The following is a 25,875-nucleotide window of genomic DNA, read 5'->3' as shown; positions in this document are numbered from 1 at the left end:
CGGTGGATGGGGGGGGGGGGGTGAAGCGGTGTAACTAACGAGGCCTGAGGGGGACCGACGAATATCTTTTCTGAGGCCCGCCAAAGCTGAGTATGGCTCTGGATGACATTCAAGGTTGAACATTGAAAAATAGAACTGAACTATATTGTTGATGTGAGAATACATTTTTAAAGAACCCGTCAACTATTTTCTTTATGAAAATAAAGTTGAGCTATACACTGGAATCTTTATTTGAGAATAGGGGTTTAGTAGGTGACTTCACAGTCATCCAACTCATCAAATGAACATCTCGCAACGAGAACTTGCTTGTTGAATATTTAGAATCTCCTTTCCATCTCTGGATACATCTTGATTTTTAAAGTATTTGGATTTTTTTAGGTTAGATCATAGTAGTTTAAAACAAGAATTTAACATTTATGACAGAAATCCAGAGTTTTATATTAGTAGAAACAGCAATTTCAATTTCAGACCTGAAGAAGCACATGACAGCAACGGAAGAGCCGGTACAGAAGCCTCCAAACAGACAGGACTTGAGGAAGATTTTCGCTTGCTGGACAAGTACATCGTTACTTGAAGCTTCGGTACTTGAGCAGCCACTGAAACTGTTAGAGCAAGGTCAGCTCTGAGAATTTTAGTATTGCACTCCGTATGTAATCAAATGTTTATACAAAATTGGCTCTGACACATTTTAAGTTAATCAAATTGCAATGTGGTTGAGTTATCCGGTATGGTTCTATCTTAAGGTACTGATTGGTGTCAGAAATTTCAGATAAGAAAGATGCCCTTTCAAGGTCAACGTCAAGTAGCTAAATCGATTAGCTACCCATTGATTATAGTCTTTAAAATGTGATTTAAAATGTCCAGAGCATAAATTTGTGAGCATAGGTAGCTTTTTCAGGTTATTATGCAGTAACAAGGAGACCTATTTCGACTACTAGAAAAACATCTGAAAATAATTCAAAATGGTTCGAAAATTATGTAAATTAATTGTGAATTTTTTTGAAGATATAATGCTCCAATAATGTCTACTGCAAAAATGAATTTGGTAGGTACTGAAAAAAGTAAATGTTTACGTTAATGCATAATTTTTCTATTAGGTGCTTGAAAAAATCTGCTCATAAATTACAACGCTATAACTGAAAACTACTGAATTGTAGAAAGAAAAATAAGTATACAAACGTACAAAAACTTGAAACCTTTCTGAAAAAATACTAATTTAATTTTTCTTGCGCTAGAAATCACAAGATAGAATTTAATTTTATTCATATATTTTTGTACTGACTCGGATGCCACGTGACTTTTCAGGATTACTAAATTTTATAGTGTCATCTTACTGATCCTGGAGTGAAACAAAATCGCAGGTCTTTAAAAAATAAAAGAAGTTTCAACACTATTTAATTAGTTTTGTACACGTTCTAAATTTGTACGCTATGTACCTGTAACATTATATTCGTTACACTAGGGCAAAGGCAATATTGAACACAGTACAAAAACTGTAATTTTTTGGTAAATATTGGATTTTAATCAACTTAATATTACTGTTTTTATATTAAAATGTTGCACATTTAGCTTAATGTAAATGTATTTAGTAAAATCTTGAAATCTAGTAAAGTTTTCATGAAATCAAAGATTTTGAACCACTGCCATTCTATGTTATATTTTTTTTTTTTAATTTTTGTACATTTATAATGGGACTAGCTTTATAACATGAGTACCAAATTTAAACACCCTGTCTTGAAATACCCATGAATAAAAAAATATGGATGGACAGACAGAAAACGAAGCGTTTTCAGACATACTGTTTATTCTTTTCTACATAAGTTTTTTCTTACAATTTTCTTTGTAATTGACGATAAGAATAAAATTTTGCACATGTAAAACTGCTAATTTTTTTCACAATATACAGCATTTACTGTACAACAAACCAAATCAGAAAAAGTCATGAGAGATTTAAGAAAAATCTTACATAAATCATAATTCTCCAATTGTAAAATAGCTCGAAGTCACAAATTCTGCATTCTTTTGTGGACTCGTCTGAAAACTCATCTTTCAGCTGAATTCTCAGACGTTTATAGAGTAACCAAATGTAAAATTCAAATTTCTGAGTACATTCAGACTAAAAAGAGACTACTTCTCATACAATGGAATCTTATAAGCTGATTGTTTCACAAAATAAGAAACAGTTAATGGTATTCCACTAAAAAAAAAAAAAAAACAGAATTTCAAGAGTAGCTGTTGTAAATTATATTGATTCCCCCACCCCTAAAGGAAGAACCGACACTGTAGCTGAGTCACTCACCAGATATATAAACACGAAGAACTTGGCGCTACCCCAGACGGCCTGGAGGGTGGTGACCAGTGCGTTGTAGCTGCAGCTGGTGGTCCAGGGGTGGATGGATGTGCAGGGGAGGTGATCTACCACCGTGTACCTGTACTTGCTGAACACGACCATGTCTGTCACAAACTCACACCCCACTCAGTCACAACTGTCCACACGCTGGTACTGTGGCACTTGTCATTTGCATTCAATCAACACACTTTGCATTTACTTCATTCTGTCTTGCGACGTTACAGTAACCTCACGTTACGTCATTGTTCTAGATTTGTTACCAAACAAATCGTTTTAATTATGGTGTAGCCCACTTGTAGCTTTCCATTTAGCAGCTAGATTTTGATTCATATTAAATCAATTACACTTCAACTAACCAATAGAAATCTAAATGTAAAAATATCTGTTTACGAATCAGGCAAATTCGTTGCACCTCTGAACGTTGCAACTTCTACATATAATAAAACTGAATTCGTAAAGATTCGCACACTTATCTTTTACGTTTATCCAGAAATAGACTACTAATCTCTTATCGCATACAGTGCAAGATGACGTATTGTATTCCCACTGCACAGTTAACGACAAAACGCTTTCTCACTCTTGGAGCAATAACGAGGTACAAAGGCTGACGTTTCACACCAGTTGCTGACGCGCCCTGTGCTCGCTGTTCAGCACTGCTACTTGTTCGTTTGCTGACACATCGCTTAGCGTGAGGTACGAAGAGAACCCCCAAAAAGACCGGAAATACTGCTAAATGATGGTATTGTATCTCGGGATTTATAGAGTATGACATTGGAATAGAAACATAAAAATTATTTGTGCATTTAGAAGGGGCTTTATAAATTAGATACTATATATAAAATATAGTATATATGTAATATATAATAAAAATATATTATGTGTATATATATATGTATATATAATCAGTTTTTAAAATAAGTATAACTAACATTATTAAAGGGTAAAGGGATAAAATATAGGGTTCTACATAGCTTGTCTTTGGCTTCCAAATTATTCATATTTATATCAATTCCATCCCTATAAATATGAATTCTAATAATGTTATTACATCTTGGGCTATGCTTACGTTCAATTGTTTTGCCGAACTCCTTGTACACCATCCGTCATTGCATGTGAAGAGTCACTACCTACCTTAAAAACTATTTCATAAGTCCAGTATTCATTTACTAAGTTTAACTTTTACAACTTGAGCCAAGACAAGAATATTAAACCATCTACAACAGGACCTACATTGTAAATGTTTCAAACTTCATACCAGCATATGTAGCCTGTATGCTCTTGTTTAAGATTTCCTTCTGACTCCTTGCGGGCCATCCCCCTGACATGATAAAAATATAGTATTCAAAAAGTACATTTATATGTGCAGTAATGATGTACCAAGTTTTATTACTTTAACTGTTATCGTTCTGGAACTATCAAATCCATGCGGGATTTTTTTTACACCCTGTATATTATGTTTGCATAAACAGTCTATATGCGAACAGTCAATTATATATGTAAATCTTCTAGGCATGTACCAAAAGAAACATCCATGTCATTTATATAGCACACAAAAATCTTTTTCGGTCACTTTTTTTGGAAACCGCTCATGTAATGTCATAACAGTTCCTGTCAAACTTAAGTTGTTGTACCTGTTTTGTTGATCTATGAAGTGATTATTTTTCTTTATCTTGTAGCAGGGATCTGAAGATCAGCTGGCGAACTATATTAGTTTTTTCTCCACGCTAAACTCAAACTTTGTTATTGTTCAGTTACAACTAAATAACAGCTGTTTTCTATATGTAAACCTAATAATGTGATAAGGTTTTTAACATTATTGTCTTCAACAAAATATAAACAGTAAGTAATTATGATATATCAGACAAACAGTAGTCGATTAGCGTCCAAAGACCTTAATCACAATGTAGAGCTACAAAATAATTTTAAATCATGGAAATCTTCCTTCTAAGTATATAAACATGCTCACTTTTGTTCAGTAAATTCGAATCAGGATGGTTTTGATAGCAGCTTTGTTTAGGTAGCGCAAATTGAACTTTGAGAAATCTTCTACATATGAATTTCCAGTGTCTTTTTGGATACCACATTTACAACGCATCATGGGGCTTGCAATATCGTACTTAGAACTTTTGGATTGGAAACAATTATTTTCAGATTTGATAAAAAGTTCACAGTGCTCTACAGTTGAATTAGTCCAGACAGGTTTCAAAGTAATGTTTTATAGTGACAATTTATTTTCAGAAGTGAGATGGGATTTTTTCCCAGAAAGCCAATTCATTTTCGAAAAATTGTGTATTGGGTTGCAGTAATGTGTTCCGAATTTGGGTTCGCCTTGTTAGTCACCTATCGGAGCGGGTTCTTAATTAAATATTTGATATAATTGTATTGACTTAATTGAATTTTGTAAGGAAAACGAGTGATCAATTTCCAAAGTTAAGAGTAATAATGTAACATACACATATTTGTTTTCATTTACTTTTATTCTCCAGCGTTTGAACCAATCCGATATTGAATTCTTGCAAGGTATGAGAATGGATTTTTAACGAGAAGCGAAGACATAAGTGTCTTCTGCAAAAGCTGCAGTTAAAGTAGTTTCATTAAATTGTATATCTGCTGAGAAGAGTGTGTAAAACAGAGGGCCCAATACACTCCTTTATGAAATTGTGGATTCAATCTTTTTAAGGTCTGAATTTTAATAAAAAGTTTTAATTGTGGAGTATCTTTCAGATAGATAAGGTTTAATAACATTATAGAGAGTGAGAGGTAGAAGTGATTCTCTATCATGAACAAAAGGCCAGTTTTGTCAGACTTTCCTGAATGCCTCTCTTACAGCAAGAAACGCTACAGAATACAGAATATACCTCTCTACCTTTAACCTTTTTAAAGTTTGCTTAATCAAATCAAATCGATTGTTTTCGTTTATCGTACAAGAAATTGTAAAGAAGATGTCAGTGTACATTATGCTATATAAACAAATGTAATTTACTCTTTTAGTAAACAAAACATCATAATATACACTTACACTATAAAAAACACTTAGAAATGAAGTATTTGTTAAATTCCTTTTGAATGAATGTTGATTTCGAATCTCCTTTATAGTAAAAGGCAAGAATGTTGTAAATAGTACGGTAACACATGAGTTATAATGATCCTTTTCAAATTTTTATAATTTGTGTTTAGGTACTGCAAGATTGCCTCTTCCTCTTATGAGGTATAAATGTTAGTAGTATTTTTTATAAACAGCTGGGAATAGGTCCTGAACATGCAACACTCGTGTCCCAACAGTCCGACCAACACTATTACAAACAGTCCTGCAAACAATGGTTTGCAAAGATTTTCTACTTTTAGTTTTTGTCTTGCTTTAATACATCATTTCTGTAATTTAAATAGTCTTAGACAGTTTTTATTGTTCGAGAATCCCCAGAAGATAATACTGCAACGAAGAATAGATTCTACTGAAAAATGATATTCAGTACATGACAACTGCATGTCCAAGAAAATTGGCCGGGGCGAAGCATACGGAACGGACTCTTTTGCAAACATGATCAACATGAAGCTCCCAAGAAGAGTTCACATCCATATGTAAGGCCTTCTGGTATCCATATCAGCTGTGTGGATTGTTTCCACTGCAGCTACTTACCATATTGTATTTTTGTGTACAGGCCTATACAAGCGTAAAACATAATTTGAACAGACTAATGTAGCCATAGATGTATCCAGGGAGCTTACGTTTTGGTGTGAGGATAGCCGCTAAGTGGCAGTGGTCAGGTCAGGGGATAGAGCAAGCGGGCGAGTGCCAAGCAGTGGTGGGGATACTGTAAGAGGGCGGCATCACAGCGACGGAGGGGTATTTACCCCACCCTGCGTGAACTAAAATCGTCCAGTGTCTTGTCTTTTTATAAGCGATGTACCTATAGTAGTATCATGATTAGGACCGCGTTTTACACAACGGTTTGGGTGCCTTCAATAAGACTTGGTATGCCCATACCAATGGTACTTCTTACATTGTACCAAATTATTACATTTATGGGGAGATTCAAGTACAGTTTTGGCATTAAATGGGAACCCAAAACTGTAAATTTCATAGTTATTAGACGCAGGCTGTAAATTAACAAAAAGACAGATAAAAGTTCTATAAGTCTAGCTCTTCTTAGATTATTCGATATAATCTAAATAGCATGACTATAAGGTTATATAGCGGTATTCTACTAATATAGCTGAAAACTAATATTTTCAAACTAAAAATATTACATTTATATAAACAAAATAGTTCAGTCCATTTGTATCAAGGAAGAATTTAAAGAGTACTAAACATTAAAAAATGTAAATATAAAACAACAAAATTTGGAATGTATGAATATTAAATGTAAAAATTACCTTACCAGATTAGAAATTTACATTTATACAATAAGGGGAAACGGAACGCGTATTTCTGTAATGTTAATGTAAGCAGCATATTCTAAGAAACTACTGGGTATTTTTAATGGAAATTTTTACCATATATCTAATCACCTTTGGTACATACGCTAAGTTTTTAATAGTTTTTTTTAATTTCTGAAATTATTTTTGTTTTTAATAGTTTCCAAATATATTTTAGGTCATAAACAACTCAGCTTATGTGAGAAGGTTGTGTACATATTGTGTAAAATTTTCAGTTAGACATCACAAGTGGTGTTGAGACAATTTTCCTTTTTGACGAAAGAATTTATTTTCGTAAAAAAAGCTATTTACTAAAACATAATACGACAGATTATTGTACCTTGGCTGTGGTGTAGGCCTACCTTGCGCATCATTTACTATTTCCGATAGGTGGTGCTATCTGTTGGAATAACGCGGTATCATGTCGGCCATGACACCTTCTCCGTCAACCACAGAGAGCTGTAGCGCAATCGGTCAAATACCATGATTGTGAGTAGTATTTAACCTGTATTTTTCACTCTTAACCTCAATAACTCAAGTTCCAGTTCGAAGCAGATATATTATGATTGTTGAGTAGATTAATATCCCATCTGGTAGGGCTAGTAAGTTAAAGGAATACATTGATTTTACTTGTTATTTTTTATAGTGAAGGGTTAGGCGTGGGTAGTCATTTTTCTTTTCTGCTCAAACGCTCGCGTACCTTGGCATCAAATGGAATCTTGCATCTTGAACCACCAGATCAAATGCAGTAGGTTACAGAGAATTGCTTTTTCTTGTTCTAGATCTGATTCTATCACCATGAAGCAAATCCGGTACGGAGGAAACTATTGAATGCGGAGGCATAGCAGAATGCCACCGATGTAATAACAAATTATGATCCTGAAAAGGCCGAAAACACACACGAAAAGTGGGGCCAATAACTTTGAATACTGTGTAAAATACGTTATAAAGCAAATTTTTACTGCTTCATAAGAGCAAAGCCTGGTTAGCTTCAAAAATGTCGTAAATACGCAATACAGACGAACAAAAAAGGGAGTAGGTATTTTACCTTTCAAGTTTGCTACGGAAATAAAAAAACTACCTAGAAAAATTGAATAATAATGAAATGGCCGGCGAAGAATGGATACGAGGAATTTTTAAAGACACTCTCCGACAAAAATCCCATTAGAAAGCCAAAAGCCACTAGCGTTATCTGTGAGACGAGCTTCAATCGCCATAGCATTCACTGTTTTTTCGCGAACATAAATGCCGTTCACCACTCATTCGGACCAATTCCTTCTGAAAATATATGGAACACAAATGAACCAGGACTGACCACAGTCCAAGACCAGTCTCGAACCGTAGCTCCTAAAGGCATAGACGTATCCCGTGGGGGGGGGGGGGGTTGAGGGTTGTAACCCCCCCCTCTATTAATATAAATATTCAAGGTATATTTTAATTTGCGTTGAACTGAAAATGTACTCGCAGTTGAACAGTGTATCATAGTTCAGTTTTGTTTTAATTTGTTTTGATATTTTAACTATAATAGCTGACATACAGTAAAACAAAAGATTTGTTCGGAATGACGAGTCCGTCTGTGACCCGTGGGATTGACAAATGATACAGACCTCACTTCCAGCGCTTCGGGCGAGGAGGAGAGAGAGCGAGATATAGTCATAAACCCCTTCCAGTCATCTTTTTGAACGGTTCATTTGTAATCTAAACTCAGTGTTCTCATCGCTTTCGTTGGTGGCGCTAGTCGTGTATTAGTGACTTGTGTTATTAATGAGTACAGATACTTACAAAAATAAAATATATAAGTGCAAAACCTCTAGATTGCTGATTTGATCATTTAGAAATATTATAATTCTTAAAAGCGATTAAAGTTTACTCGCAGGTACTGTCACAATACTCCTAGTATTGTTTCAACCAAAATTATGTAAAACGTGTACAAAATTAGATGGCTTTCAAAACGAGTTTTATAAAAATGTTGACAACCCTTTTTTTATTTTATAAAAATAAAATAATAACCTAAGAGAATGTCTAATATGACAATATAACCCTTGCTATTAATAGTATGATTACATTAAAATTGCCAAAAAAACTAGATTTATTTTGTATCGATTTATATTCGTGTATGTTCATTAATTACTAAGATAGTTATTAACCAATCACTGTAACGTGTTTCTGTCACACTTTGTGTATGAAAACCAAAAGTTACAGAACCAAAGTAATTAAATATCGTGCTTTATAAATAACATTTAACTTTAAGTTCATGTTTTGTATGTCTATATTTCTTCATCGCCGAGCGTCTGCTGTACCTATGCGCAATACACGCGTAACCGCGGTAAAAACACAATTACTAATTATGTCTCACAATTTATCGAGTTGTATACACAGTACATATATTTTCTATAAATTTACTAAGAATAAGCATTACGATGTCTAACAATGAAAGAAACATATTTCACTGCGACAATGCTCCCAGCCAGCCCTTAATATTGAAGTGACAAGTTATTCTTTTCTAGACTTGGACGAAGCTCTTACAGTCATTAGAGCATCAATAGAATATCCTTAAAATCTATATTAGAAACTTTATGTAGAAAAAATAAATTATACTTTGATCTATTTCAGGCGTTAACCTTTTCATCCCACCCTTGCATTTATTTAGCTCTACTCTAGGAAAGACTGTAGTCTGGAATTGTCAATATTAAAAAAATGTATTCAAAGAGGTTATATACTCTTCATTTATTCATAATAAACTTCCAGATTAGGTTTTCCAAGTATTCACTAAAGTAGAATCAATATAACTCCAATTTGTGTACATTAGTATGTTGATGTATGTTTTATTTAAAATATAGTTTTGGTAAAAAAAACAGGAGCAAATAAATACTGATGTATAGTTGGTCTTTGTTATTATTTATTCATACATAGTTTCATGTTTAAAATACAAACACATAGAAGTTTAATTTAATAAAAGCAATAAATAAAATTATGCATGAGTGGAATCACGATCCACCGAAGTGTTAGAAGTTGTAAATTATGTATTACTCAATTATCTCATTAAATGTTAATGTAGTTCAGTTAATTAATAATAAATAGCTGTAATGTATAATTTACATAGTACGGTTGAGCAAGTATACATATTACTATTAAAATGAACTTAATTAACACCAGTTGTATTATTAATTATAGCACAATGTATAAAACCATAAGGTAGTGTTTTACTCACAGACTAGATGAAAATGCATAAATAATGAGGTAAGTTTATTACAAAAACAATATCAACTGTTTTGTATACGAGAAGAAAAAAGTTAAATACATCTAGGAAAATAAAAAATATCATGGTTAAAGGAAAAAATTATGATGGTTAAACGATTAAATCCCTGAGCAAGGATAAAAATTGTTATATGTAGGTGGTCCAAAAAGGAAACTTAACGTATTTACAGTAGCGAAATTGATAACTGCTTTAATAATATACCAGATATAACTTAAAAAAATTCTTAAAATATGTGTGTTGTATTCTTTTAAAAAAATATTTGTTATTGAACATAAATAGATAACATTACCAAAATTAACACTTTAAATGCCAAGTCGGTCAGAGTTGACCGACGCCTATGATGTTTGTACAGATAACTGTCGGCCATACCTGACCGACAGCGTTGCTTACGCAACAGACAACCATTATGCCCGTCCTGTATAATGCACTACACTCTAGCGGAAATTATCAAAACTACGTGACCTAGAATGACATTGGCTATTTACAGAACACTGTTTCAGTTCAGATACGCTACAATAAAGTGCTGTTATATGGCTCGAAAGATAGAGTATTTCTTTAGCATCTCGTCGGCCAAAGATGACCGACAGATGTTTTTGTAATTTTGGTGTAACATAATTTTTGTTATTTTATTGTAAAAATAGTAGTGATTATAGCAAATACTATTACCCTGTGTTGCATTATAAAATTTAAAGGAAATCAGCAATTTGTATGGTGCTTTTTCTTGTTTTTTTTTTAAGATTTAAAGATGTTGTTTGTAAAATAATATACGTATTATGCTGTAATAAAATATACGTTTTATTTATTACCACACAAAAAGTGTTAATTAATTATTTAATCTGTAAACCGAGAAGGTTACTTACATGAATATCATAATGTACAGTATTATTTAGAATTATACTGTCAGGAATAAAATATTCATACATAATTCAGAACATTACTACAAGCTTTCTTATAGCTTCTTTTAAAGTTGGCTTCCTTATACCTAAATTACAAATATAATTAACACTTTGTGACATAAGGTTTTTGTTAACTTACCACAAATGAATGATCTAATTTTAAATGTCATTTCTGTATTACATAGTAAATTTTTCATTTGTGAATGTCCTTGAAACATGTTTCACATAAAAATGGTTTGTCAGGACACACGCTACAAAATGTAGTGACTTTTGTTCATATTTCATTGCTACACTTGCGGCCTCTCTGTTCGGACAGTTTTTTGATAACACATTTTGCAAACTTTCCTAACTCTGTGTTTTTTTTGCACCTTCTCCAACCATAGCAGATGATGTTAGATAGTGATGCCCAGTCCTTGATACTTCAGGAATGCGTGGCGTTTCCTGCAAACACATTAAGGAGCAAGCTAGCTGTTCTTTGAATTTTGTAATCGAAATTAAGTGTTATCTTTTTAGCATTGGGAGGTTTTTTTGTTTTCAAAAATGTATTGTATGCCAACCAGCTGTTAACCACAGAAGTACCAAGAACGAGTTCTTCACCTACTTTGTGGTACCATCTCATAGTCTTTCTCACAGCGGTGCTGTATGAAGACATCTGATCAGAAAGATCTATGCCTACTTTAGCCTTATTGTAGGCTGTGACAACAAGTGGCTTTAGTACAGACGGCTTGTCTGGGTTTTTGGATGGAATTTTCTACATATTCCGGTTTGTGCACAGTTGACAACATTAAAACTTCTCGTTTATCCTGCCACTTAGTTATAAGGACCCCTTCATCATTTTCTAAAACAAATCATTTCTCCTTTCTGGATTTTTTCTTTTGTCAAGTCTTTTGGAATGCCCTTTCGGTTTCGTCTTAAGGTTCCACAAAGATGAGTTTGTCTCGATAACAAAGAGTTTGCTAGTTGAACAGAGGTATAATAATTGTCAACATATAGGTTGTGGCCACTGTTCAAATGGTTTGCCATGAGCTCCATTACTACAGAGGTAGCTACTGAGTTGTCTGTTGCAGCAACGGTACCTTTCCCCATATAAACTTTTATACCATAAGTATAGCCAGTTTTGTCACAAAGTTTAAAATATTTTAATACCCGTACTTATGAGCTTTGCCAGGTATGTACTGGCGGAAAAGTAACCTACCACGGAATGGTATCATTGTCTCATCGATGACAAGGTCTTGTTTCGGCTTCTTTTAGGTTAAAAAAACATACCATTTATAATAGAAAGCAAGGGTTTTATTTTTGCCGATACGCCCATCTCTTTGCAGATTGTTGTTATCATTGAAGTGCCAAAAGCGTAAAATTAATTGGAATCTATTTCGGCTCATTACTTTTGAGGCACCTGAGAAGCTGTATAAAGCATTTGTGGACCAATAATCACTTATTCGGGGGAAGTGTTACTAGGCCCATGTACAAAAGTAGGCCTATAAACTTTTTCATTTCTTCTGGATTGGTGTCTCGCCAATCTTTAAGCCTACTCTTACGGCTCAATCGTAATTTAGAAATTACATCGTGAGCATTCCGATTTGTTTCTGTGACCATCAGATCAATGACATCGGCATTAAGACACTGTTCAAAGAAGTCGATCGGTTTTGAATCATTTAGTGGTAATAAATTTGAATGTAGGCCTAGAGTTAAACTCAAAGATCTGCTGTTTACCTTCAAAACTATGCCAATTTGTCACCTTCGTCAGGAGTACTGTTAACTGTCGTTATGGTATTATCAACATCGGCGTCTGTGTCTTCGTTTTGCAACCATAAACTCATTTTTCAGCAGCTTCGTCCGAGCCATCACTTGGTTGAAAGTCAGGGTCTGAATCCGTGTCGTCAACCACACTATAGTCCATGTCCTCAACACTTTCATCTTCACTTAATCCCGCAAATAAATCACCTTGGAGATGAGGGAAGGTCAATTATTCTGTCAATTTCCGATTGTCGCAAAGGATCGCCCATTTTACGAAACGCACTTCCACTTTCTAGGCTAAAGCTTCAAAACAATAGCAGGTTGATGAGGAAAAGGCGCGAAAGTACAGTGAGGTGTCGTCCGAGAGTGATGTAATACACAGCTGACTACAGCTGCAGTACAATCCGTGAGCTATTCTGCACTACCAACCACAAAAAAACGTAATATCCCACACCTAATATTGTGTCGGTCATGTTACGACCGACGGCATATTTTATAGTGTATACTATGTAACTGTAAATGGATACGTGTCGGCCAAGGAATGACCGACGATGTAAAAACATTATATATACAAAAAAAATTATCAAATCACAATGGTAAGTGACCAACTAACAGAAAAAACATGAATAGTTTCCTAGTTTTTAGCCACGGATAATTTTGGCACTCTAACGCTAAAACAGAATATTTAGGCTTGGCAATCTAACGTGTTAATAATGAAACACTGTTGGATATCTGTGATTTACGTACTAGTGTACCACCGTTGGTACATTAAACCCAGTGGCATGGAAACATTACTTGAACACTTCCTGTGGTACATAAAGGTCACATTATCTATATTAAAATAAACTACAGGATAATTCATACGATCTTTGATTATATACAGTTAATTTTAATAGTACCATTAATAACATACAATGTGTTTTATTAAATTTTCTCATGCACCATCATGAAACATGAATTTTCAAAAGTCGATATGTACCATTGCACATGACATAGTGAACATCTTTAAATTGCCTGACGCTATGATGAAATTAGTAAGCATTACGCTCAAACGTTTAATTTTATTTCCAGAGAGCGTACATACACAAATGATAAGTTTAGTATTGAGAAATGTACATTCTTTCTTTACAGATTTATGATTAGTGAAACAGTTGTTAAGGCAGGAGTGCTATTTTAGTTTGTACTAAAACTAATGAAATATTTGGAAAAGAAAATACAATTAAAGGGCAACATTCGTCCTTCAAAGATAAAAAAAAAAATATCCAGTTCTCAATCTTCTTTAACAGTTAAAATAAAATTAGAAGTTTTGGTGAGTATTTATTAGATTACAATGGAAATTGTTGAGGTGTGTCAAGAGGGTAGGAGATCATATTTTTCACTAGGAAAATGCTAACAAAACGATTTTAATTGAATTATTTCATTTCCACTCTTTATAACAAATGCATTGGTAACCTCAAAGAGAACCCCAGAGGGTTCACTCCTAGCTGGTTTATACCTTCCAGTTGAACACAGACTGGGTACATAAAAAACCAATGTGTCTGGGCAACCTTATGGGTGTCCAGGAGAGGCACACCACTAACTGCAAATTTTGAGATTTTGGGGCGCAAGGGTAATTTAATACATGTACTTTACTGCGGGAGATGACTGTTGGAGTTGGTAGGGTTCGTTCTCTGAGAGTCAAAGGTTCATGCCACCCCATGCCTCTTTGACTGGAGAGGCTGGTTCAGAGCTGGCTTTCCCTTCTTCTGAGGTGACATATGACTTAAGATTAGTTCCCTAAATTTTTCCTCATATATCTCAACAGGAGGTGGCATCTACCCCCAACCTTGCCCAGTCAGAATATCCTGTCACTCTGGAAGTAGTGCAAAGATCCTTATTGGATTAGGTGCAATTTTTTAAGCTTCGTGTCCTAAGAGAACAAAAAAACCTGAATGGGAATTACGTTTCTTCTAAATGGTTTTTAATATTTGAGATTAACCTGTAAATTTTTATTTATGAAAACAAGATTTCTCCTTTGAAAATTGTTAATATGACACAAAAGTTGGTCCCTGAAGTATCGGTTTAGTCAACCTCCTCTACGGTTGGACCCTTGCCTCCTCCTTGGTGAAGTTTTTGTCATGGCAGGCGCACAGTCAGCCTGCAGCTGTTTCAGTTTGTCTCGGAACTCGTCGGTCTCAGCTAGGGAGTTTGCCGTCCAGCCAGGTTGTCACTGCCGCACATTTCTCGGCCACAGCAGCCTTCTCCTCGGCTGTCAGCTTGTCTCCTGCTTCTTCTGCTGCCTAAAGAATAAATAGTACTTCACTTATTAGTCATTCAACTTGAGTAAGTATTACTTAGAATTCAGAACTTTACTGAAAAAGATACAAAAAATTGGAAAATGGAAAGAAAAGACTCCTTGTGGATGTTGGTGCACACTCGGAAGCTGTACAGCTATAACTAATTTAATACAGGAAAGGACCAAGTTGTCAAGTACATTTGAACCACCCAATGAATGCCCAGAAGCAGCATGTCGCTAACCACAAATTGTGGAAAGGAGACAACTTGATAACTGAGGAGAATAATAGTTGTAATTGGTAAGTTTCACTTCGTTTGAGGGTAAAAATATATTTAGTAAATAGGCTACCTGTGGAAGAAGCAGAGGGTAAAGCACTTCAGAGTTTGATGGAACATTTTGAATGTAGGAGAGTCCAAAACGTCACAACACATGATTGGATTAATTAATTCACTGTAGTATATAATATTCTTAGTTGCAGAATCCTATCGAGACACAACTTACCTGCTTGACACTAAATGCATAACTCTCCAGCTGATTTTCTGGCTGCTACGCGCTCTCTTTGCTTGTCATCCTCCCCTCTGTACTTCTCAGCCTCCGCCAACATCCTCTCTATCTCTTCCTTGGACAGCCGCCCTTTGTCGTTCTGGATCGTGATGCGCTCCGATCTGCCAAAGAGAACGTTTTTATTCTTCTGTTATTTTGGTTTAATGAAATAAATTCTTGTAATGCACGGCTAGATTATCATGGTGTTTTCGTATCCACTGAATTATTTTCTTTGTTTGAAGTTTGTTTTTGACTATGGAAGGATTATGAAGGAAACAGTATTTATACGGGCATTTGCCATTGTTCAGCGAAAAATAAATCAATAACACTACGTTTCAAGATCTGTAATCCGAAGTTCTTCCTCAGGTGAATAACTAACCAAACATATAACTACAATCTAGGTGAAAGTAAACAAATCATACCAGAGCATTGTGACACACATAAGTCAGGAATAACAACAACCATGTGTGACAATTCCATTAACTCTAAAACATCACTTAATAAAAACAAAAGACTAATTATTAAAACTGAACTACAAAAAGTAGGTTTTCACTCGCCGACCAACCACCTAGAACTGAATCATATAGTTTGTCTATAGTGGGGAAAAAATAGCTTCACCTTAACCCATATAACAAAATTAATTTCTTTTGCATCTTCATACTTTAGTTACACAACTCTATAGATAGATCATGATATAGTAAAAATATAAATAATGTTTTCTTGTTATGGTTAGAATTAGGAAATGGTTTTCCAAGAAAGAAGATGCTAGTTAGCCACTAACCATGCATCTCAGGTTCCGATTTTAACATGATAACGAAGTTTAAAACTACGCTATAAGTAGGATTTGTTATAAAATTTGGAAATAATTAACTGTAAAATCTGAAATAGCAGTAATAGTTCATAATTTATATTCATTAGTGTTTTTTATGGGAAAATCTATACTTACCACCTTAACTAACAACTTACTGTAACTACTGACCTGCCGGTGCTGCTATCCTTTGCTGACACATTAAGGATACCATTAGCGTCCAGATCAAACGTGACTTCCACCTTGGGTACTCCACGTGGCGCAGGAGGGATCCCTGTCAAGTTGAATGTGCCCAACAAGTTGTTATCTTTGGTCATCGCTCTTTCTCCTTCAAATACCTGCAAACAGATTTACTGATTGTAGAAAAATATTAAGCTTTTAAAAAAATGCGCCTGTGTAGAGATTCAAAGGTCTGTGTTGTACTGAATGCGTTTATTTTCTGAGTAAACAAACATGTTTTGTAATTGTTCTTGAAAAGTAAACTTTAATTAAGAGATTTAAGATGTGAGCTTTCAATGATGATATCATTTTAAAACAGCATTTAATAGAATTATTGTAAGTTTTCTTTGTTCTGTATATTCAAACAATATTCTTAATTCTTAAAGACATATTTTTTAAACATTTATAACCAGTTGCCACTAAGAATTTTGGTTTATTTTTTATTAAAGCGATTAAGACAAAGCGATTTATGGTTTCTTATACACATTTTCAGTGGAATTTTTATTTTAATTGTTACCTAGACTCGAAATATTTTACACAAAAGATCAAACTTAAAGAATTTCTACTACAACATCATTTTAAAACCTAAGTGAAGTAAATATTTAAGTTCCTGACATAAGAAAGCGATTAAAATATTGCTTTATTTTACGGTACGTATTATATATTTAATGGCTTAGAAGAAAATGAATAAACATATAATTGATGAGAAACATATATAATTGAAAAATTATATTTGCAGCTAGTACAATTTAAAAACAGTTATGTAGTATTAATAATAAAAAAGCAATCAAAGGCCATTAAAATTCTAAACAATGTACAGAGAAAATATGTTGTTTGTTTACTTTTACTAATGTAAATTGCAGTGGATTTGAGAAATACAATACATTACTAATGTAATGATTTTTAAGTACATGGAAGTAGGCCGCCCCAAGGGGGAAAAATGTACAAGATGTTATTGTACCTGTAATGGTAACAGCGGATTGGTTGTCGGTGTAAGTGGTAAATGTCTGCGTCTGCTTGCAGGGGATACGGGAGTTGCGCTCCACAATCTTGGTCATCACTCCACCTGCAGTCTCTATACCCAGGGATAGCGGAGCCACATCCACGAGCAGCACATCTTGGATGGCAGAGCTTGTGTCTCCTGAGAGGATGGCTGCCTGGACTGCTGCCCCGTAGGCCACAGCCTCGTCCGGGTTTATCGACAAATTGAGAGGCTTTCCGCAGAAAAAATCCTGAAATGTATATTTGTGACATTAATATAGAATATTAACTAAAATTTGAGCCCCAGGATGGTTCACTTCTGGCTGGTTTATAACTTCTAGTTGCACACTGGGTACAGCAAAAACTAATGTGCCTCTTAAATTTTGGCAACCCTGTGGATGTCCATGAGCGGCACATCACTAACAATGTTGAGATATTGGGGTGCAAAGGTAGATCGATAGGTTTAGTGTACTGCGGGGGATGTTAAAGGCAGTTAGCTAGCCTAAAGATAAGGGCTTGCAACTCCTGCTCACTCTTGACTTGAGAGGCTGGTTCAGAGATGGTTCAGAGATTGTTCTTCCAAGGAGACATGACTGTGATTCCCAAAATCCTTCCTCATGGATCTTGACAGGAGTCTGCCCCTACCACCAACCTTACCCATCCAGATTATCCTGCACATAACTTAGCAATGGTGGAAAGAGCTGCCACCAACCTTACCCATCCAGATTATCCTGCACATAACTTAGCAATGGTGGAAAGAGCTATGTGAATGTTGAGTTTAGCTCCAGTTCACCTTCCTCTTAGTGCAGCATCTGGAATCTTTCCCTGTCACAAAATTGACTCCTGGAATCAGAAGTCATGTTCATCTGAAAAAATCTAAAAAAAGTCGGCAACGAGAAGCCAAAAATGAACTCTTCACATTGTTTCCATATCACAATTCCTAGACAATAAATACAGTGTAAAGTGTAAAGGTGAAGAGGTATTCTCTTTCTCTCATCAAGTGGACAGGTGAACCAATCTTTAACAATATATATTATATATATACAATCCAGAATTTTGTATTTGCATGATAAAATATCTGCCATAGTGGGTTGCTGATAGTTATGGCAATAGCTTTGAGAGTAGTATCATCTGACTCATAACTATTACCATAGATGGCAGCAGTGGTGAATTCAAACCATCTGGTTCATGTTGGATAGCCTACATGAATTAATGTCCTTTCACACTGTGGGACGGCATATTTACAGTAGATAGCTGAAGAAACAAGATCGGAGGGACCAGTCACTAATATCTCACCGAACCATTCACACTGTGACAACAATCTGGAGAAACAAAAGAGGGCAATGTGCTCGAAACCATTGCAAATATAATCACAAAGCAATGCACTGGACACAAAGTGGAAATTTATATGTCAGAAATTCATCGAGGCGATAGTGGTTCCGTTTTGCACAGAAGAGGCTTACGGTACTGATAAGGTAAAAATTAATATGATTCCTAGACTGAACCAAATAGCGAACAGAGATTGAAAAGCAAGACCATACAGAGTACTGCATCAGGTTGAAAGATATCTATGCTTTTGAAGAACTTTGAATCGAGATACAAGCAAAGATAGTGAGCAGGGTGGCCCGCAAAATAGGCAAGCATTTCATTTTAGGGAATTAAAATAATCATAAAATAATTTTAATATTAATGGTACATTGGGATGGTTCGAAAAAGTTTTGGGGAATTCAGTTGTGTGTGTGTGATTTTTGTACAATACGGTGTTGAAAACAGCGGCGCTTGATTTCCTAAATGAATTTTAGTAAGTAGTATTTAAAGTTTATTAATGTCAACTAAAAATTCGTTAGACAGGAAAAAGTAAAAAATAGTTATAATGAAATATTTCATCATTACATCATCGCATGAACATTAATTTTATTTGTTATCCAGCGTAGCGGTGGAGAAAGCTGAGTCACATCTGCGGTGCGGGTCATTGTTAGTTGGTCAAGGACACACTTACGCAATCTACTGGAGTGACCGATAAGATAAGTAAGACCTCTTCTTCGCTACATAGACTGCGCCTTCATTTTGTTACGTTCATGTACATCTTTGTTGAGTACTGCGTCGACTGAATATTGCATCCAAAGAGTTGGAGGCGTCATTACTAGAAAAAACTCGTGATAAATGATGGAGAGTGATGGATGAACAGCTTCAACTTGCTGAGCTTAAACGAGAAGCAAGAGCCTGTCTGTCTGTCCATCCGCACGTTATCTTGAAAACGAACTGAAACTAGAGAATTTTCATTTTGCATTAAGCTTCATTTTTATGTAGCCAACATCGAGTTCAACGATGGTGTATGTCACTCCATGAGATTTGGCTGAGCATTAGTGAAAATTTTTAAATTGATATTATAATACATCATTACATGGATCGTTATAACCTTTGATGGAGAAAGAGAAAATCACAGAAAAAATAAAATTTTAAACAAACTGAGTACAACCATGTGACATTTTAACATATGGCTTGGTGACTCATGCAGCTATAGACTTGACATTTTGCAGACAACCTCAGCGAAGGCTGTTAAGTGACATGTGGTACGGTTATACTCTTACATTGTTTTATGTTAAGTTCATAGTCCTGATAACTTCTCTGGTTACAGAAGTAGAAAAAATGTTTAACACTTCTGGAGAAGATACAGACGAAATTTATAAGCTGATGTAATGAGTTTTAACTACAATGAGTGAAATGTTTTCATCATTAATGGCGTAAGGAAATTATATTCAGGTATTACATTATGCTTTAAATAATGTTTACTTATTTGGATTGAAATGTTATAAATCGCAATATTTTACTTCCTCCAGGTATATTATGTGCACATATTGTAAAAATTTTATATTTGATCTTCAGCATATTTGAACCTGATTTAAAAAACTTACAAATTTCATAATTTAAATGTCTGCAATTTCACGTGGAGTGTTAAAAATGTCTTTCTACTTTTCTGTATTTCAGAGAAAAGTTATCAGAGTTATGATACTAACATAAACAATATTTTCCAAACCAAAAATCAATTGCACCACCTTAAAGTAAAAATATTATTAAAAAATATTCGTTTCAAAATAAGGAACCAGACCACATTAAAGACTTAACGCAATATACATTTTTAATGGAAAGCAAACTAGAAATAAACTTAGCACACTAACAGAAATATTTAAACACTTTTAAGATTGGAAAACGTCTTAAAGAATGTTATATGTAAATTTTAATGGAGGACTGCGAGGCTTTAAAAAATATCTAAATTTGTAGTTGAGCAGAGCAATAGTTAAACAAATAACAAGAAACTATTTAGGATATTTTTTAACTTCCGAAACACTTTTGTAAACAGAATCACAGAACTTCTGTAACAGATTTTACGCCGAATTGGGCCATGTCTTTAAAATTCGGCATGTCTGAATATTTCGCAAATTAATCGTAGTTTCTACTTTATCATATACAGAGACATCAATTCATAAACATACGATACTTATAATTATTATAAGTGACAATAATTGGATTTTTACAATGATTTCTTTTATAAACTCGAGCCTAAGTCCAGACACCACCAGTCTGACGCTGATTTTATTTCAATTTCTTCTTTTTTGAAAAATGCTTTCCCTTCTCCAGATATGTATGCTTTGGATATTCTACAAATCAATCTTTTTGAAAGTAAGCTATACAGGGTGTTCTGAAAAAAGGTGCCCATAAGTCAGGGCGTGATTCCTCACATCAAAATAAGAAAAAAGGTCTAATTAACATAGGTCCGAAAATGCTTAGTTACCAAGTTATACAGGGTGAAAGATTTCGTCTGAATTTCAGTTCCCCTGCTGCAACGAAGCCCTACGGGTATTTGTTGGCTGTTAATTAAGATGTACAATTTAGCGTACTTTATGTAAAATGAACTGAAAAATTTGAATGATAAAAACCGTTTCCAGACCTGTAGCTACAGTAATTTTTAAGATATGTGACGAAATACGCGAAACTTGGTCCCGAAAAACAAGTTACATTTAGGTTTGAAGCAGATTTACTATGTTAAATGTACAATAAACACAAAATATTTTTTCACGGTACTTGGTAGAAAATTTAATTTCGAAGAGGAAAGATGTAAAAATAAGTCTATAATAGACCAAACGCAAACTTTAAAAAATAATCCCTTAATTACATACAAAACGCATGAAAAATAGACAAAATCTGTTAAGCTCTCTACAAATGTAATATTGAAATTAAAAACAGCTGTTTTATTAAAAACAAAATTAATGAGTTACTATTATTTTTTATCAAGTAAATATTTTTAAACAATCATACATTATCATAACATAAAAAAGTTATCTGAATTAATCATTCAACAAAAAAGTTACACTTGTCCTAAAAAAACTAACCACGTCACAGTAGATGTTCAAAATGTTTCCCTCATTCAAAATACAAGCATCCAGCCGTCTTCTCATAGACTGCCGAACTCTTTCGAAGATCCCAGGTGTCTCACGTATCCTTTGAATCCCGTTAACAATCCTTATTCGCAACTCTTCTATGGTATCCACAGGCGAGTCGTAGACAAGCGTCTTTAAATGTCCCCATAAGAAAAAAGTCTAGAGGATTGAGGTCAGGTGACCTTGCAGGCCGTGCTACTGGGGCTCCTCGACCAATCCATCTGTTTGGATATGCTTCATTTAAAAAATTCTCTTACTTGTAATGTGTAATGAGCTGGAGCTCCATCCTGCATGAACCACATGTTGTTGCGTGTGTATAGTGGCACATCTTCGAGTAACTCATTCAGATTAGTCCGTCAAGAAATGTAAATAATTTTCACCATTGAGCGTATCAGGTAAAAAACTAATAAAAATTTTATCACCCAGAAATAGCAGCCCATACGTTTATAGAAAACTGATATTGGTGACGGTTCTCTGAAATAGCACGTGGATTTTCAATTGACCACATGTGAGTATTGTGGGTGTTTAAGAATAGCCATTCTTGAAAAATTTTGCTTCATCAGTAAAGATAATGTAATTTTAAAAAATGTGGATTTCTGCACCTTTGGATAAGCCATTGGCATAGCTGAACACGAGGAAAGTAATCTCGAGGCAAAAGAGCCTGGGACCCTTTGATAGTGATAAGAATGCAAACTGCTGCTCGTGTAAAATCTTCCAGACAATTGGAATTACTAACACCGAAATCCAAGGCTAGTTCTCTAGTACTTCTTCCAGGATGATTCTCTGTTTCGTCCAACACGCCCTCCTCCAATTCAGCTGTACACGTTGTACGTGGCCGTCCTGATCTACCAACTTTTCCAGATTTAAAGGTTCCCGTCTCGCTTAGCCTTCTATGAATGGAAGAAAACATTTTATGAGTCGGTAACTGTCTATGAGGAAAATGTTCCTGATAGAGTCGTCCTAGCCTGAGGACTGTTGCAATGTGCAAGACCGTACATTAAATGCATGTCTGCCATTTCACCATTAGTGTACATAATATTTCATATGTACCGTGCCATGATGAATAAGATATTATTAGCTACTCAACAAATTAACTTCAACGGCACTCGCACTAACTTGTATTAAAAGTACAGATCGCAACACATTGCCCGGACGACACTTAATTGAGCAATGGAAAAATAGTCTGCTTGTAAATGTTTATTTAAATTTATTATAAAACAACCGCAATGTTACATTGTTAAACAATATGTTTTAATGGGGTGGGGGGGGGGGGGGGTGGGGGGGGGGGGGGGTGGGGGGGGGGGGGGGTGGGGGGGGGGGGGGGTGGGGGGGGGGGGGGGTGGGGGGGGGGGGGGAATTTTGTAAATATTTTTACATATTTTTTAGTGTTTGGAAACAAAACATTTTTATTACTTTTTAGATTTTTCTAACTAACTGTAACATACTTTACCTAAAATATTACAATTTTTTTACATACAGAAAAATTTTGCATGCATATATCTAAAATAAGCTCAAAAAAAAAGAGTAATTTTTTACGATTTTGCTGAACATTTACTTAAATTTCTCGTTTCTTAGGAAATTCAAATTACTTTATTCATTGCACACAAAATTAATATGCAACTAATTAAACATACTGTACAGTTGGAAAATAATCCAAATAACTTCATCTTGACGTTATAGTTATTCATCCTTACACAAACTGTGAATCGACAAATGGTTTTTGAGCATGGGAAATAGTTACATATTCCATCCTTCTTCCATCACTTTCACTGATATCAGAATTGCACTCGTAATCACTGTCTAGTATCAAAGCAACAACAAAATCCTGCAGTTTTTTACACCCGTAATTATCAATTTTACAACTAAACAAAAAACACCTAACCTCACATCTAGCAGCTGACAAACGAAAACTGTGATGAAACGTTTCAAGAAATACAGTAGATAGTCTAATCAGTGCTCCAAGTAATAAAACAAAATGAAATGTATTATTTTCTTAGTTAAGGGACCATTAAATACTATTGCAACGATATCTGTTGGATGTTTTCAGAACAATGAAGAATGGCCCATAACAATAAAGAGTGGCTAATCATAGAATATGTAACCAGCGTGTGGTTCGGCATTCAGTCTGGATCATTCTGTATGTAATCAGTGTGAATGTGTTCCCCAATAAGTTAATACTAATTTACAAAAATAAAAAGATTAAAGTGTTACAGGGTTTTAAGATTTTATTGTTAATAGTAGTACTGTGTCTTAAAGAAAACAAATATTTGGTTGAAAATCCTATTTTTATTCGTATGTAGCATTAAAAATAAAACATCTTTGCAGATAATTACTAGTTGTAATTAATAGTTACGTCATCATAATAAATTACAAGATTCATAAGCAGTTTATCCTATTTACACTACATATTTGGACAATTGCAGGGTCTATGTAACGCTAATTTACTAAATAATGAATGCCTAATATTAAATCATTTTGATGTGTGTTGAAAAAGCTGAGTGCTGTGAGCTCTGAGCGCCGTAAGTTCTGAGCGCACGGAGACTTACGGGGAAGGATGAAAGTTGACAGCCAGGACTGGCTAGGCCCTATCATAACCCTAATTTAAAACTATCATTACCTAACCTTAAAAATAAAAGAAATATACTTCGTGTATGTTCTTGAATCTGGTGCCTAGTTTACCATTGTGGCACTGGGTAACCTCGTCACTTTGCTTGATAGAACAGATTTATTACTTTAGCAGTACGGATTTCTGCTTGGCACTCGGAGCAGGACACAATAATTTTTTACACATTTTATATTGAAATTCATATAAAAGTAGATGAAATACAACAAAGTATTCACGAATTTGTGCGTAGTATGACACAAATACCATATTTGTGTCATACTATTTGGGTCAATTTCTGAAACATGTTTTATTTATTGGCTGAGCGTTAGCTAAACCTATCACTCGTGGGGCTGCATTAATTTCATTTCTGACTGTCTGTTCATACAATATCTCAATAACAAACTGACCTCGTTCTTTTCTACTCTCCATTTATATCTTCGCACATACCTGTCCTTAGTTGGTAATTTGATATGAGAATAATGATTATATACTTGTAGTTAATCAATGGATATCTTAATTGGGGGCATATGTTTTTGAAGAATGTTTTCAAATGCTTGTTTTTTAATGTGACATAAATTTCTACAGTAGTGGCAATCACAAGGGAAGTATTTTAAAATTTGTAATTGCTAATGAAATTAAAAGTTTTTGTGTACAATTCTGTTATGAATTATCAGTACCAAAAGAAAACTCCCAGTATTCAAAATAAAGAGTTTTAAACATTGATGGTTGTGTGTTTTTTTTTAAATATAGTAATTACAATAAAATGTAACATTTTCAAATCTAAATATTATTGTGTTATGTTTATTATTATTATTATATGTTATTATTATTTCAATATTTTATGTTTATTGTGACAATTATCAGAGTTTTTCATGAACTCAGTGAATTTGGATGAAACCTTTACTGTTCGAATAGAAAAGAAAACCATTAAGTTTCTGTTCAGTTATGTCAATAGTAAATTTCTCACAAAAACAGGACAATATCCTGATCTGCTTTAAGTTTTCCAGCTAGAAAATTATTATATATATATATATATATATATATATATATATATATATATATATATGTATATATATATATACAAGAATATCTTCTTAGCAAAAATATAGCTGGATATTTTCAAAGTTTTACCTCATTCTAACTGGACTAATATAGAAACTAATATAAGCTCCATCTTCAACATTATGTTTTATGTTTCTCAGATTGTGTTTCTACTCACATTACAGAATTGAGTTTTGAATAATAAACATCATAATTTTGAATTTAAAGAAATTATTAATTAAAACTAATTAAATTCTTTCTCAAATAATTGAGATGATTATTGGGTGATTGTTTTCTTTAACTGTG

General features: G+C 34.2%; 1 long non-coding RNA gene and 1 pseudogene across 1 annotated transcript; one reads left to right on the top strand and one right to left on the bottom strand.

The window, feature by feature from the left end:
* Positions 1–6,858: 6,858 nt before the first annotated feature.
* LOC124362053 lies at positions 6,859–17,779 on the top strand. Its single transcript, XR_006922414.1, has 2 exons — positions 6,859–7,255; positions 17,527–17,779. It is a non-coding gene; the product is annotated as an uncharacterized LOC124362053 (long non-coding RNA).
* LOC124362052 lies at positions 14,720–16,628 on the bottom strand (annotated as a pseudogene).
* Positions 17,780–25,875: the final 8,096 nt, after the last annotated feature.

The sequence above is a fragment of the Homalodisca vitripennis genome, chromosome 5, assembly GCF_021130785.1.
Source record: "Homalodisca vitripennis isolate AUS2020 chromosome 5, UT_GWSS_2.1, whole genome shotgun sequence".
In the NCBI taxonomy this organism is placed as follows: domain Eukaryota; kingdom Metazoa; phylum Arthropoda; class Insecta; order Hemiptera; family Cicadellidae; genus Homalodisca; species Homalodisca vitripennis.
The sequence above is the reverse complement of the archived record's forward strand: the minus strand, read 5'-3'. Positions and strand labels throughout refer to the sequence as shown.